The sequence below is a fragment of the Schistocerca piceifrons genome, unplaced genomic scaffold, assembly GCF_021461385.2.
Source record: "Schistocerca piceifrons isolate TAMUIC-IGC-003096 unplaced genomic scaffold, iqSchPice1.1 HiC_scaffold_2356, whole genome shotgun sequence".
Lineage (NCBI taxonomy): Eukaryota > Metazoa > Arthropoda > Insecta > Orthoptera > Acrididae > Schistocerca > Schistocerca piceifrons.
This window is the reverse complement of record NW_025728290.1, coordinates 5,705,144-5,718,036: the sequence shown is the minus strand read 5'-3', so window position 1 is coordinate 5,718,036 and position 12,893 is coordinate 5,705,144.

Below are 12,893 nucleotides of genomic sequence, written 5' to 3'. Positions count from 1 at the left end.
TGAAATGGCGAAAGCGACTGGCGTTGTAAAGCGACAGACGCTTTATGCCCCCACCTAGGTTACTACGTTTTATTGTTCTTTTTCGTATCTAGATGATACTTTTTTTCTCTAGCAACTTTTTATGGTTCGGTCATGATATATTCGAATTCAAACCTGCTACTCGTGGTGTTATAGTTATTTAAATTCACGCCAGTTACTAGTTCAATTTAATAACTTCATACTATTCGTGCTCTACAGTCATATTTACAAACAGAATCTTGTACTGAAACTATTTTATGTTAATGTATGATCTATGCAGTCGGGCCAAGGAGATATAAAATTCTGCTGTGGATTCACTTCCACACCCTCACAATAGGATGCAGTCAATAGTTCCGTACATGAAAATTGGCGACACATTGCAGTTGGGCTAAAGTAATGTTTCAACCCTGGGGATAATTATTCACTAACGCTTGGAATAAATCTTTTGAGGATAAAAACAAAATGTGTGTAATCATCGTAAAGTCGTATTACTAATTAATTCCGGATATAATATCTCTTAACGTGTCTGCCTTTACACCGTGATATTGATAGCCTAAGATTTGCACACCTACAGATTTCACCGATTCTTCGAGACTACGTAAGAAGGCACACATATTGACGGAGCTGCAGACGTCACACACCGTCGGCAGGAGGAAGGTGGCTTCGGACCATGCTGTAATTCTCTGCTGACTCAGTCTAGCTGATACCATGCTCCGTTCTAACCATATGTAATTTAGAATTCTCTTAAGCTATGAAGCCACTAACGACTTTGAAACTTTGAGACTGGTTGTCTGACACATTTAGCATGTCAAACAGAGCACCACAGTTACAACAGTCATCAGCTATTTAGCATCCACTGTTGGGTGAATTTCTCTCCTTGACTTTTCCTCGAATAGTATGATCTTCAGTGACACTCATACACGATGATCTTCCGTATATCCTACTGTGAGACGATATTCGACATCCATTACAACGTAGTACCAGTCTTTGCCTGCCGCTTCGACTGAAACAAGGAACTTCACCAGTTATCCACTCGCCTCCATTTACCTCCAGGTCATATACATTTAAATTTTAGTACGCGCGGATTAGGTCTCTGCTATTTAGTACATTTGAATTTTATTTCCTCTTACTCTCGTAGTAATTCGATTCGTGCATACATCCCTCTCTCACAAAACGATCCTCAATCTGGAATGCTTTCTGCTAGTTAAGTTCATATTTCTCTGCCGTGAGTCGAAACGGATAACACACATTGATGGATTCAGTCTCACTAGATACTTCGCTTTGAAAACTGGATATAGTTTATAAACAGCACCCTGGGCCAGTTTTACTCTTCGGCTTATTGCTTTTGACAACAGTAATAAATTATCATAACAATCATTTTCCTCATTTGGTAAATCTACCATTTAGTGGCATTTCACTGAATGAAGAAATATTTAATGACTGTGACATTAACCAAAAATTCAAGTTTCCTGGACACTGACAAGACAGCACAAAATCTTATCAAACCCTTGGTGTGGAGTTCCCATTATCATCCATAAAAGTGTTATATCTTTTATCTTTAGTTTGGTCGTTAGCACACTGGATGGCGCGACCTCATCCGATTTCCCCACCCTCTCCAACCCGCCCCTTTGTCACAACCTGCTCATTACAGCGTGGCATCTGGACCATACGAAACCAGTTATTAATTGTGTTATTCTCATCCCTGTCGTCCCCTTCAATTTTTATCGTATAGTAACATAGAGAATGTTCTCTGATATCTTAATAAATATCTTCATATCTTCGAATCTATTTTTCCTATATTGCTCCGTTAGTCGACTCTGTGGCAACCACCTGGATACTTATATCAGTCTATCTAATATTCAGCATCTTTCAGTATAACAAGTATCAGACTCGTCCATTTCCTTCTTATCAAGTTTTCTCACAGTCCATGTTGCACCTCCACAGATTGCTGTCCTGGTAACAAACATTCGCAGAGATTTGTTCCTCAAATTGACATACGTTTGATACTAGCGTATTTGCTTTAGCAGAACGCTTCTACTTCATCGACATCGTTATCCCCATTATCGATTTTATATTTACTCCTAATCACATTTCCACAACTGCTTAACACGATCGTCTTTCTTTGATTTACTCTCAGTTCAAACAGTGTAGTCAATAGACAGTTCATCACATAAAAAATCCTATTAGAGACGAGAGCTATGTCAGCCGCAAGTCTTGTGCGACATCCTTCCACCCCGAAATTTAATCCCACTTTAGAATCTTCCTTTTATTTATTTCGTTAATTCTTTACTTTGAGGACTGAACACTGGTAAAGTTGACTGTGTTCCTGCCTCACGCCCTTCCCTCTCAATTTACCGTTCTTATTGTTCATTACCCGTCATTCCATATATATCGCTCTTATTGTTTTGGGAATTTCAAAAGCCTTGCACTACTTTGCCGTGGCGTAGTTTCGTTTGTCCTGTGGAGCAGGTTCACAAAATTCTTTCTACTCATTTGGTCAGAAAGTTTAACGCCTGTCCTGTCAGACGTACTGGGCAACCGTTCTCGCCACTTACTTACCCTGTTCATTTAGGAACTGTGTGGTTGACGCTCTTCCGAAAGTCCAAATGACTGCCTGGAGATTCCACACACTAATTTGGAGAAACATTTGCCTGCCAATTCCTGCAGTCACTTCAGAAACTCCGAACGAGTGTTATCTATGCTTTGTGATTCGTTCGATCACATGTCCTGTAGAGTTCTTCAATCTCAGATGTTAATAATGAATACCTAATGCCTTACGTGCGCATATCTATTTTATGTCCTTCTATCCACATAGGAAACATAGTACTACTTCCACTGATATTCGCTTTCGTTTGTGGTTGACGTTGGAGTTCCTTTTACACTCGTAATTTAGACATGTTTGCTTTTAAGTTAACCGGAAGCTATTTTGACCTTTCTTTTCTGTACCGTATTTTTTTCCTGCAGACATTTCTTTTTAAATACTGTTTATTCCCGATTGATTTCTTATCTTAGTTTGTAATACTGCACTATTTCTTTCTGTACACTGTGTGATCAAAAGTATCCGGACACCTGGCTGAAAATGACTTACAAGATCATGGCACCCTCCAGCGGTAATCCTGGAATTCAATATTGTGTTGGCCCACCCTTAGCGTTATGCGTTATGGGTTATGAACAGGTGCTCCATCGTGTTGAAAGGTGCAATCGCCATCCAAGAATTGCTCTTCAACGTTGGGAAGCAAGAAGGTGCTTAAAACATCAGTTTAGGCCGGTGCTGTGATAGTGCCACGCAAAACGACAAAGGTGCAAGTCCCCTCCATGGATAACACGACCACACCATAATACCACCGCCTTCGAATTTTACTGTTGGCATTATATACGTTGGCAGATGACGTGCACTGGGCATTCGCTATACTCACACCCTCGGATCGTCACGTTATGTACTATGATTCTTCACTGCACACAACGTTTTCTCACCGTTCAACTGTCCAATGTTTATGGTCATTATACTAAGCGAGGCGTCGTTTGGCATTAACCGGCGACCGTGATATCAAAGTTTTCTCGCCTCCCACCTAACTGTCATAGTAGTTGCAGTGTATCGTGATGCAGTTTGGAATTCCTGTGTGATGGTGTGGACAGATGTCTGCTTCTTGCACATTATGAACTGTCGACGGTCTCTGTCAGTCAACGGACGAGGTCGGCCTGTACGCTTTTGTGCTGTACGTCTTTCTTCACGTTTCCATTTCACTACCACATCGGAAAGAATGGATCTAGGAATGTTTAGGATTGTAGACATCTCACGTACACACATATGACAGAAGTGACGCCCAAGCACCTGACCACGTTCGAAGCTCCTGAGTTCCGCGGAGCGTCCCATTCTTCTCCCTCACGAGGTCTAATGACTATTGACGTCTCTGATAAGGGGTACCTGGCAGAAGATCGCAGCACAATGCACGTAATATGAAAAACGTATGTTTTTGGGGGTGTCCGGATACTTTCGATCACATAGTTTACCTGAACGTTTGTGTACTTTCTCCTTTCTTCTGTCAGCAGGAGTATTATTCTTGGATTCTAATCCACATCTTCATTACCTACATTTTACCTGAACCAATATTTGTGTGTCCAGTTTACATGATTACAATTTTTAGATATGTTGGTTCCACTTCAATGAATTGTATAACTGTTATTCTCCACATTCCACTGACTCTTTCATCCGCTCTGCTACCACTTTTACGAATGCGATCATTTCATACATTAGTTATTTTGTTTATATAACATATTACTCTGTGACGATCCTCAAGTGTGTGCCGTTAATTGCCTGTAGATTCTTATACTTTAGATCTTTCACTATAAAGTAATATAAAACATGTTCATTCATATCTTAGGTATTAAATTCATTATATTTGTGTTTTTGTTTCGCTACATCTTTCCAAAATGTCATGTACTTCTATAAACTGCCGCTGATTTATTGGCTTCCTATTTAGTCAGGTTATCTGACGATGGCCTAGAAATCGGAAAACTGTTTCAATACTACCTACAAAATAGGTGTTATTGTGAAGTATAAGTACTGTGTATTTTTTTTTATTCTTCCCTTTTGCAGGTGATGTCAGCGAATGAATCTCACCCATTGCTGCCAGGAAACACTAAGGCACTTCTATTCGCCACCAAGCCATTCCACTTCACATGCAAGTTGCTTGGTCTCATGCCATTTACGGTTGATATGAAAACTGGATCTGTGAAGAAATTAAAATCGGATCTAGTTATTGTAACTCTCACCAGCATATCACATCTGATTTCTGGGTATTTCTCCGCACACTTCTACTGCAGACCGTACCCTACAATGTCTATAGTGAACGTCATAACACTTTTCAGTTTAGTGAGTTTGTCAATGATGACGTTAGTTTCGATAGTGTCAGATGTTTTCTTCAATACACAAAAATATGAGACAATGGTTAAGTTGATAGTATCATGTGACAAACTTCTGATGACTCATATTGGTCCTGTGAAAACAAGTGAGAAGGAGATAGTAAAACTACAACTGGTTTTGCTATTTTTTTACAGTTGTTCAAACTACTTACCAATGTTGACGATTATTAAATCTCATGACCATAGGTTGAGCCTAATGTTTACTGTGGGTGGTTTTATTGCTAACACTTTGTCACTTTTGAGATTTGCAAATTTACAATTTGTGATTAGGTACAGACTTTCACTTTTGAATGTTTGCGTTCGCAATATAAGTAACGACGTTGCATATAATGGTAACATTTTTGTAAAGAAACAGCCTTTGTACAGAGGGAGTCTACAGTCACACCCTAGAAATCTTTGGAGTGTACAAGCCTATGTGCGAACCCTCACACTAGTGCATGCAAAACTCTGTGAATTGTCAGAATTAGCTGCCTCTGCTCATGAGGTTTTTCTAGTTTCATACTTCGTATCAATGTCAATGTTTGTGGCTGTTCAGGTATACTTCCTTGGAATTAAATTATCGTTCCTAGCTGTGAGTAATATCAGTAGCTGGCAAGTGAATCTGAGTATGTTCCTCAGTCTTGCTCATCTGACGATACTCGTCGTGCCCGCCCACTGTGTGGGGACAGAAGCGAGGAGCACGCAGAGGCTGTGCTCGCAGCTGCTGCTGGAAGGGCGGCGTGTGGGCGGCGCTGTCCACCGCGAGCTGCGGCTGTTGGCGCGGCAGGTGTCCTCTGGACGCCCAGTGGCGAACCTGCTGGGAGTTCTCACCGTGCGGCTGAGCCTCATTGCTGCTTTCGTGTCCGTAGTGACTACCTACAGCACCCTTTTGCTCACCTTTTGGCCCTCAGGTTGAGTGAAAGCACATTCAGTAGATGAGAAGCAGTTAATGTTACATACCCATTACCCAGCAACCGAAGATTGGTTAGGACAGCTGCATCATCGTATTTGCTTCTAAGAAGCAGGATGGAGACACAGAAGTAGCGTACACTCCAATATTATTTTATGTAGGTCGCTGTATTACATGCCCATTTTGAACGAGAACACAAACCAAACCTACAGTGTATCTCGCCTTTCTTATTTACTTTCTTTGTTGAGTTGTTCCCAAAAGGTCCTTCCACCCGAGACGTAAATATTTTGTAGAAGTAACGAAATATGAAATACCGTAAACTGGGACAGAACTTTTACCAAGTAGGCAATAAAACTTACATAATATGACGAGATTTGGAGGAACACTTATACACAGATGTATATTATGTGTTAGAATTGACTAGTAAATAAATAAATTTTAATAGTATGTCACTCTCCTGTCGTAAGGCTGACCATGGCTGCTGGCAGCCTCTCCCTAGCCAGACAGGTCTCAATGGATGAACCTCACGACACACGTCTGAAAACCCCCTATTGCTCCCTGCTTCTTTTCCCATTGTTCTTTTCCTAAAACACTGGCCGCTTAACCTTTTTACTGTGAGTGGATCTCACAGACTGTGTTAGTTTACTAAAATTAACTGAAAACCGTGATTAACATTTATACTCTAACAGGACGTTAGTTAATCCTTAGTTTTATTATAAAATATAGAATAATTTCGGAGACACACAATTTTGTCTCACAAATTGTGAATGGGTCGTTTAGACTCAGGTATAATTGTCAATTCTGATTTTATTTGAAATAAATGTGGTTGTCACTGTATGGTCTACAATGGTTCAGACGCATTTCAAATTGTTATATTTGTAGGATTAGGTACAAGTATATCAACTACATCATTAGCCTGAATTTGTGTGCCAAAATGGGTTGAAATTTCCTATGAGCTTATCAGTTACAAAGGCTTTTTAATGAGTCAGATGATGAAATGGTAGATGATTCTGTCGTTAATCCTGAATTTTCTAGATTTTCTTGATGGTTCAAACAATGATGATGACGTATCAGCTGGTTGTGAGGATATTGATGTGATTGTGAAGTAGATAAAGGCGGTGTATCGTTGTCTAAAGAAACTGATGTAGTTGGAGGAGTAATGGCACAATTAGTCTACAAATCTTCCAACATAGTCAAGAGCAAGGTGAGCGTAATAAGTGTACTATACGAAATTGCATTTTATGGGTATACTATGTTTATTATTGCACTGTATCTTAGTCTAGCAATTAATGGGCTGGGCTCTCATATTTGTGTTTCTGGGTTCGGAACTAGGTCCAGCCATTAGTGATTGTTTTGGTGGAGAACGCGATGCTGGGACAGGATTTCCCATGGTTATCCTTTTACTTCCTCTGTGTGACTGTCAAAGGAGATGAATACCTCTATCAAGCATAAGTTCTTGGGGTTTGTATTCAGTATATTGTTACTCTTTATTTATTGTCAGGTTTAGGTTTTATTGAGTTTGTTTATAATTTATTTTAATGCGCTGTAGTTAATTCTGGTTCAGTTTATTTTTCTTTGTTTTAGATTTTTATTTTATATCTGCAAACATTTAACCACCCTGCTCCTAGACCTATGAGGTTTGCTCTGTAACGGATTGACGAAACGAAAGTATCATCATTTCTACTGTTTACCACTGAAGAGATGATGATAGTGATTTTGAATGAAACCAACAGAGAAATGAGATCGGTATCACAAGTCAAAAATGTGACTTCCACTCCTAATTCAAGTTAGGAACTGAAGGCTTCCTTGGATCATCTTATATTCGCTAGTGTGTACAGACCTAATGGAGAATCTCTTAAAGAGCTATGGAACAGCAGGAATGGTCCGCAACGATGTCACTTCAGCGTTTCCATACGGTCAACAGATTTCTCAGATTTGACTACAAAAAAGGTCGACCAGCTAGGTCACGTCATAATAAACTGTCTGCTACCAGGACTCTCTTTGAAATGTTTCTGGAACAGTTGCCGAAAATGTTCGTTCCTTACGAAGATGTCACAGTGAATGAGAAATTGGTTCCATTCAGAGGAAGACGTACCTTCCGGCAGTATATACCTTCAAAAACCGGAGGAAAATATGAGGTAAAATTATGATTGATCTCTGACGTAAAAACAGCATATGTTAGTGCGGCAGAAGTATACACCGGAAAGCTGGAAAATGGACCCCGAGAAACAAAAGTTGTTTTGAGGCTTGTTGAAGATGATGAGGAAATTGGGGAAAACATTACCTCAGATAATTTCTCTACGGCGTATAATCTGGCCAAGAAACTTCTAAGAAAAATGTAATATGAGTAGGAACTTTCAGAAAGAACAATTCTGAGATTCCTGACGAAATGCAACCAAGCAATACAGCACCAGTACGTTCAATCGTCTTTGGGTTCCAGAGGGGTGTAAGTTTGGTTTCGTACGAGCCAAAAAGGAAATTATAGCTATTCTATTACTGTCTACCAAACACCATGACTGTAGCTTGTCTTTAGAAAGGCATAAGGAGGCTGAAGTAATATGTCATTGCATCAGCCCGAAAGGATGACTTACACAACAGATAAACTCCCCAGCACTTATTCCTTCAAAAGATGTACCAAACGACGGCCTGTTTGTTTGTTCTATAGCGTGCTAGATATTGCTGCAATAAATTCCTGTTTGTTTTATCTACTTATCAATCCAGATTGCAATCAAAATAAATTGTTCAGAAGGCGGTTATTACTAAGAGAATTTGAATATGAGCTACCAAAACAAATGCGAGAGGAAAGAATGAGAAATTTTTTTTAACAAGATCAAAGTTAGTTTGGAGAATATTGCAGGAACGAGTTCAGGAGCAAAAGGACGGAATAGGGTCGTGTGTAAAGAGTATGTACCGAAGAAAGGCCGAAAGACAAACAAAAAGTGCAGTAGATGTCAATCATTCCACTGCCGAGAGAAGGCAAACATGTACTGCAACAACTGGATAAGTTAATGCGATAGGGGTGGACATTGAGTTCAATATGTTTCCTCAAAGTCAAATTTTGCAATTGTCTGCAACAAAAGTTGAAATTTAAGCTCTAATGTGTGTTTTGCTACAAAAAAGTCTTTTGAAGTTACATGTAACAATAATTTAATTTTCAATTAAATTTTTTAAATAACTTTATTTTGTAATAATTGTGTTCAATAAATGTTGATAAATTCCAATGTCTTTTTTCTACATAGAAAACCATCTACAAATGATACTTCGAAGTGCCTTTTAAGAGTACATTTTTCTTATCAGCAAGTCTGACTGACCCATTCACAATATGTGTGTTTCTCTTTGAAACACTATAGGAAGGTTAACGCAAGATGCGATTTGATCATTGCCAAATGATGAGTGGCAGATGTGAATCTATGTCGTGAAGCGAGACTTCAGGATACTGGGCGAACTCCCTGAGTCATTACTCTGCACCAATGTGGTATCCCCGGTATTAGTGTGACACATCCCGAGTTCTCGTGGGACGTAAGATGGAGCATACATGAATTAACTTAAAAACTGTGGGGCTTTTTGATACTTTGAATAACCGAACTTTTTGTTTTGAGCTGATGGAAGCCGTTCTGCAATTGGATCGGACGACAGAACAGTCCAAGGAATGGAAAACGACATTGAGAAGCTCCAGCAAATCCAGGTCGAATACCTGTCTCTAACAAAGAGAAGCACACTTCTAAGAGAACGAAGATTAAAGGAAGGCAAAACTTCCTGAAAACAACAAATGGAATTAAAATGATTTGAACCGAAGACCACCAAGAAAAGACTATGGCAGAGTGAAAGGGGTAAACAGCCCCATTCCACTTGCAAGACGAGAATGGGACAGAGAAGTCTATTACACCCACGTCCGAGGATAACTATATCCAGAAAATGCCGAGGCACATAACAGGGAAACAGATAGTTAATGCTGCAGTCTCGATTTTATGGATGGGAACAATCCAAATAGAGTACCAACATGTGTGCTGAGTACCACACAGCTGAAAGAGATAATTCAAACGGCTCTCGCTGAAAATTTGTGGAGAATGCAAAAGCGCCGAATTCAGGAGGGTCTGTCAGGACGTAGGTGCTCTAATATCATTATTGTCTGTTGGTGGGGGGGGGGGGGGGGACCGTGCCCAATATATCTCCACAGGATGATGTGAAGCTGCTGGTCAGGACTGCAGAGGCACTATTCAGGACCACAAGGAGGTTGTTCTGGACATCTTGTCTGCTTAAGGACCTTTCTCGAAAGACCCAATTCGAAATTACAGGCGCAGAGCAAGGAAGTTTCGACGGGGATAAATATAAACCGGAAAGAAGCATCAAGTCGCCAATTCGCAGTAGTGGAAGTCGTTATGAAATCCCTGAATGAAGTAAGAGTACACGACCGGAAACCGTACTTAGGATTCTCATAGGTTACCGTCACGGTGATTAAGGATATGAGAAGCGGCAAGGTGGCGAATTGAAATGTTCCAGATAAACCTGTAACGTATTAGTTTGGCATCTTCGATTCTGAGTCGCAATGTGGGAAAACAGGAGTTGGATATAGCACTCACCCAGAAATGTGTTTTACATAAAGAGGGCTTACCATGACTTGGAGTAACTACAGATAAGCTGGTTTATGGCAGACACCTAAATACCTCATATTATATTAAAAACGGAAGTTCATTCAAACCGAAGGTGAACTTCCTTTCTAGGGACTTAGTGACTATGAGGATGAAATAGTGTTTGGGTGCGAACACGAGGGAAATTCTACTGGACTCCCTTGCATGGACGGTGTTCCTCCTTAAAAGGAAGTGAGGACACTGATAGTTGATTGCTCATGGATGATCAACTGGTTGTTGGCTGCAATGCCAACAGCACAGGTGACTACCTACTTAAATACCGAATGGAGATCAATCTAGTCGTTTGGAATAGGGGTAAGGTACATACATCCGTGAACAGAAGAAGGGAATAATTGATTTATGTAGGTTTTGGATCTACTTTGATGGGTAGATATATCTTATAATGGCATATCACGATGAACCTATATTTATCTGATCACTTCATTGGGACTGCAGTAGATGATAAACAGGCCATGGTTTATAGAAATCCTAGGAAAACAGGCTGCGACCCGCATAGGAAAGATCTAATCTCACGCTTACCTCACGTTAAAATTTCGATAATAAGTCTAGTAGCTTTTCAGAACGTGGCAGAAGAAGGGAGGTCTGTCTTTGTGACCTTGTACAATGAAAAATGTTCTATCATAATTAAGTGCACAAACAGGAATGTACCTTTTTCGAGTAATAACCCTCAACTGCGAAGAAAGCAGCTAAGAAGGAAAGGACAAAGGGTGAAATGTTGAGATGCCCTCAGTTAATCCAGTGTTTTTATTGAGCAAGAGAAACAATTATTATGGAAGGTATTTTATGAGCAGGTGTAAATTATAGCAGGTGAAGCCAAACTTCCCACAATCCTCACCAGAACACCGTCAATTTCAAGAGGCATACTAATGAAGGAGGATGGTTGTACAAGGATTGCACATGAGAAGTTTGATGTGCTCCTCAAGACTTACTTCCCTCCCGGCAGTGTGACAGGTAACGCATTCCAGGATTCAATCCCAGCGAGGTACAGGGTTACAGGTAACATTCAGGAGAACTGGGAATCTGCCAAAGAATATGGTGGCTTCAAGAAACTTCCGTGGCCGATGTAACGTGTCTCTGTTCTGGCCACTGTGCCCAGATGGAAAGGCTCTGCTACAGAGTGCAAGACCAAAATAGATCAGATTCCTATGTAGAATTTTCGAAGTCAGTATAGTACCCGAAATCAGTTCAAATTGTTGTAGGACTATGAGTATTGTTTAAATTCTAAAACTAGGGAAAACTGATCATATCAAGAATAAGGAAATTATAAAACGGGTTAATTTGCACGTTATGGAAAGAAGGTTAACTGAAGTCCCTTTGAATGGAAGCCAACATTCATTCATACCTAGCAGGTAAATCATACAAAACAGTAGCTCACTACCTTACAGGGGAGATAGAAGAAGTCCTACATTTTCCAGAAATTGCTCTCTGCCTCGTTTTGGATATTGAGTGCCTTTTTAGCAATACGACCTTCCAATGCATTGTTAGAGCTGCATAAGAGCATGGCATTGAGACCATTATATGTAAGCTGATTGGCAGGTTATGGACGATATTCAGAATCCAGAATATTGCACATGAAGATTGACTGACCTACTTCACCACTGCCTGCCAGCAGGGTTGTGTTATGTCCCGCTATTGTGGATTCGAACAGTGAATGAACTCATTAAGGATTTAAATGGTAGATTTTACTTTTGACAGAGATTTAGCCATAGTAATATTTAGCAAATTTGAAAGTACAGTTAGAAGAAAGGCACAATCCGGTTTTAACATTGTACAAAAATTATGGAAGGAACAGGAAGAGGATCTAATAGCCAGTCGCAGTAAAACTGTCCATGAGTAAACATATCCAGGACATGGGCTGGTAGGCTAAGCCTTTCGACAAAATTCTTTCAGTGGAAGGCGTACTGAAGTGCTAAGGGATGATTGCGAAACTAACATGGGTTTCTCGGATATAAGTTCTAAGATGGAAAATGCTCTTATGTTCACTATTACGGTCCGTGGGAAATAACTGAGGTCCAAGTCCCAAGAGCATATACTGGATACCCACTTCTGCTATGAGGCGTATAACTAATGCTGTTACAGAAGGGTGGAATAAAGTAGGAGTTACAGCTAAGGACCTCAAGAAGTTGCAGAGGACGGCGTGTCTAAGTGTAACGGGAGGAATTAGCAGCATATCGATTGCCGGAATGAAGACCATTCCTCACTCGTCCACATTATGCCTTTTTTTTTTTTTTTTTTTTTTTTTGTAATGGAGACAGCGGCACTAGCATACGGATAAAATCAGTGAACTTCCAGGATATTCAGATTGCCACACAAATACACTATTCTGCAAAACTTACGTAAAAGATAGACTACACAGCGTAAATGATTTAATGTATAGGAGCATATTTCCCGAGGTCCCCCACTCGTGCACTTGA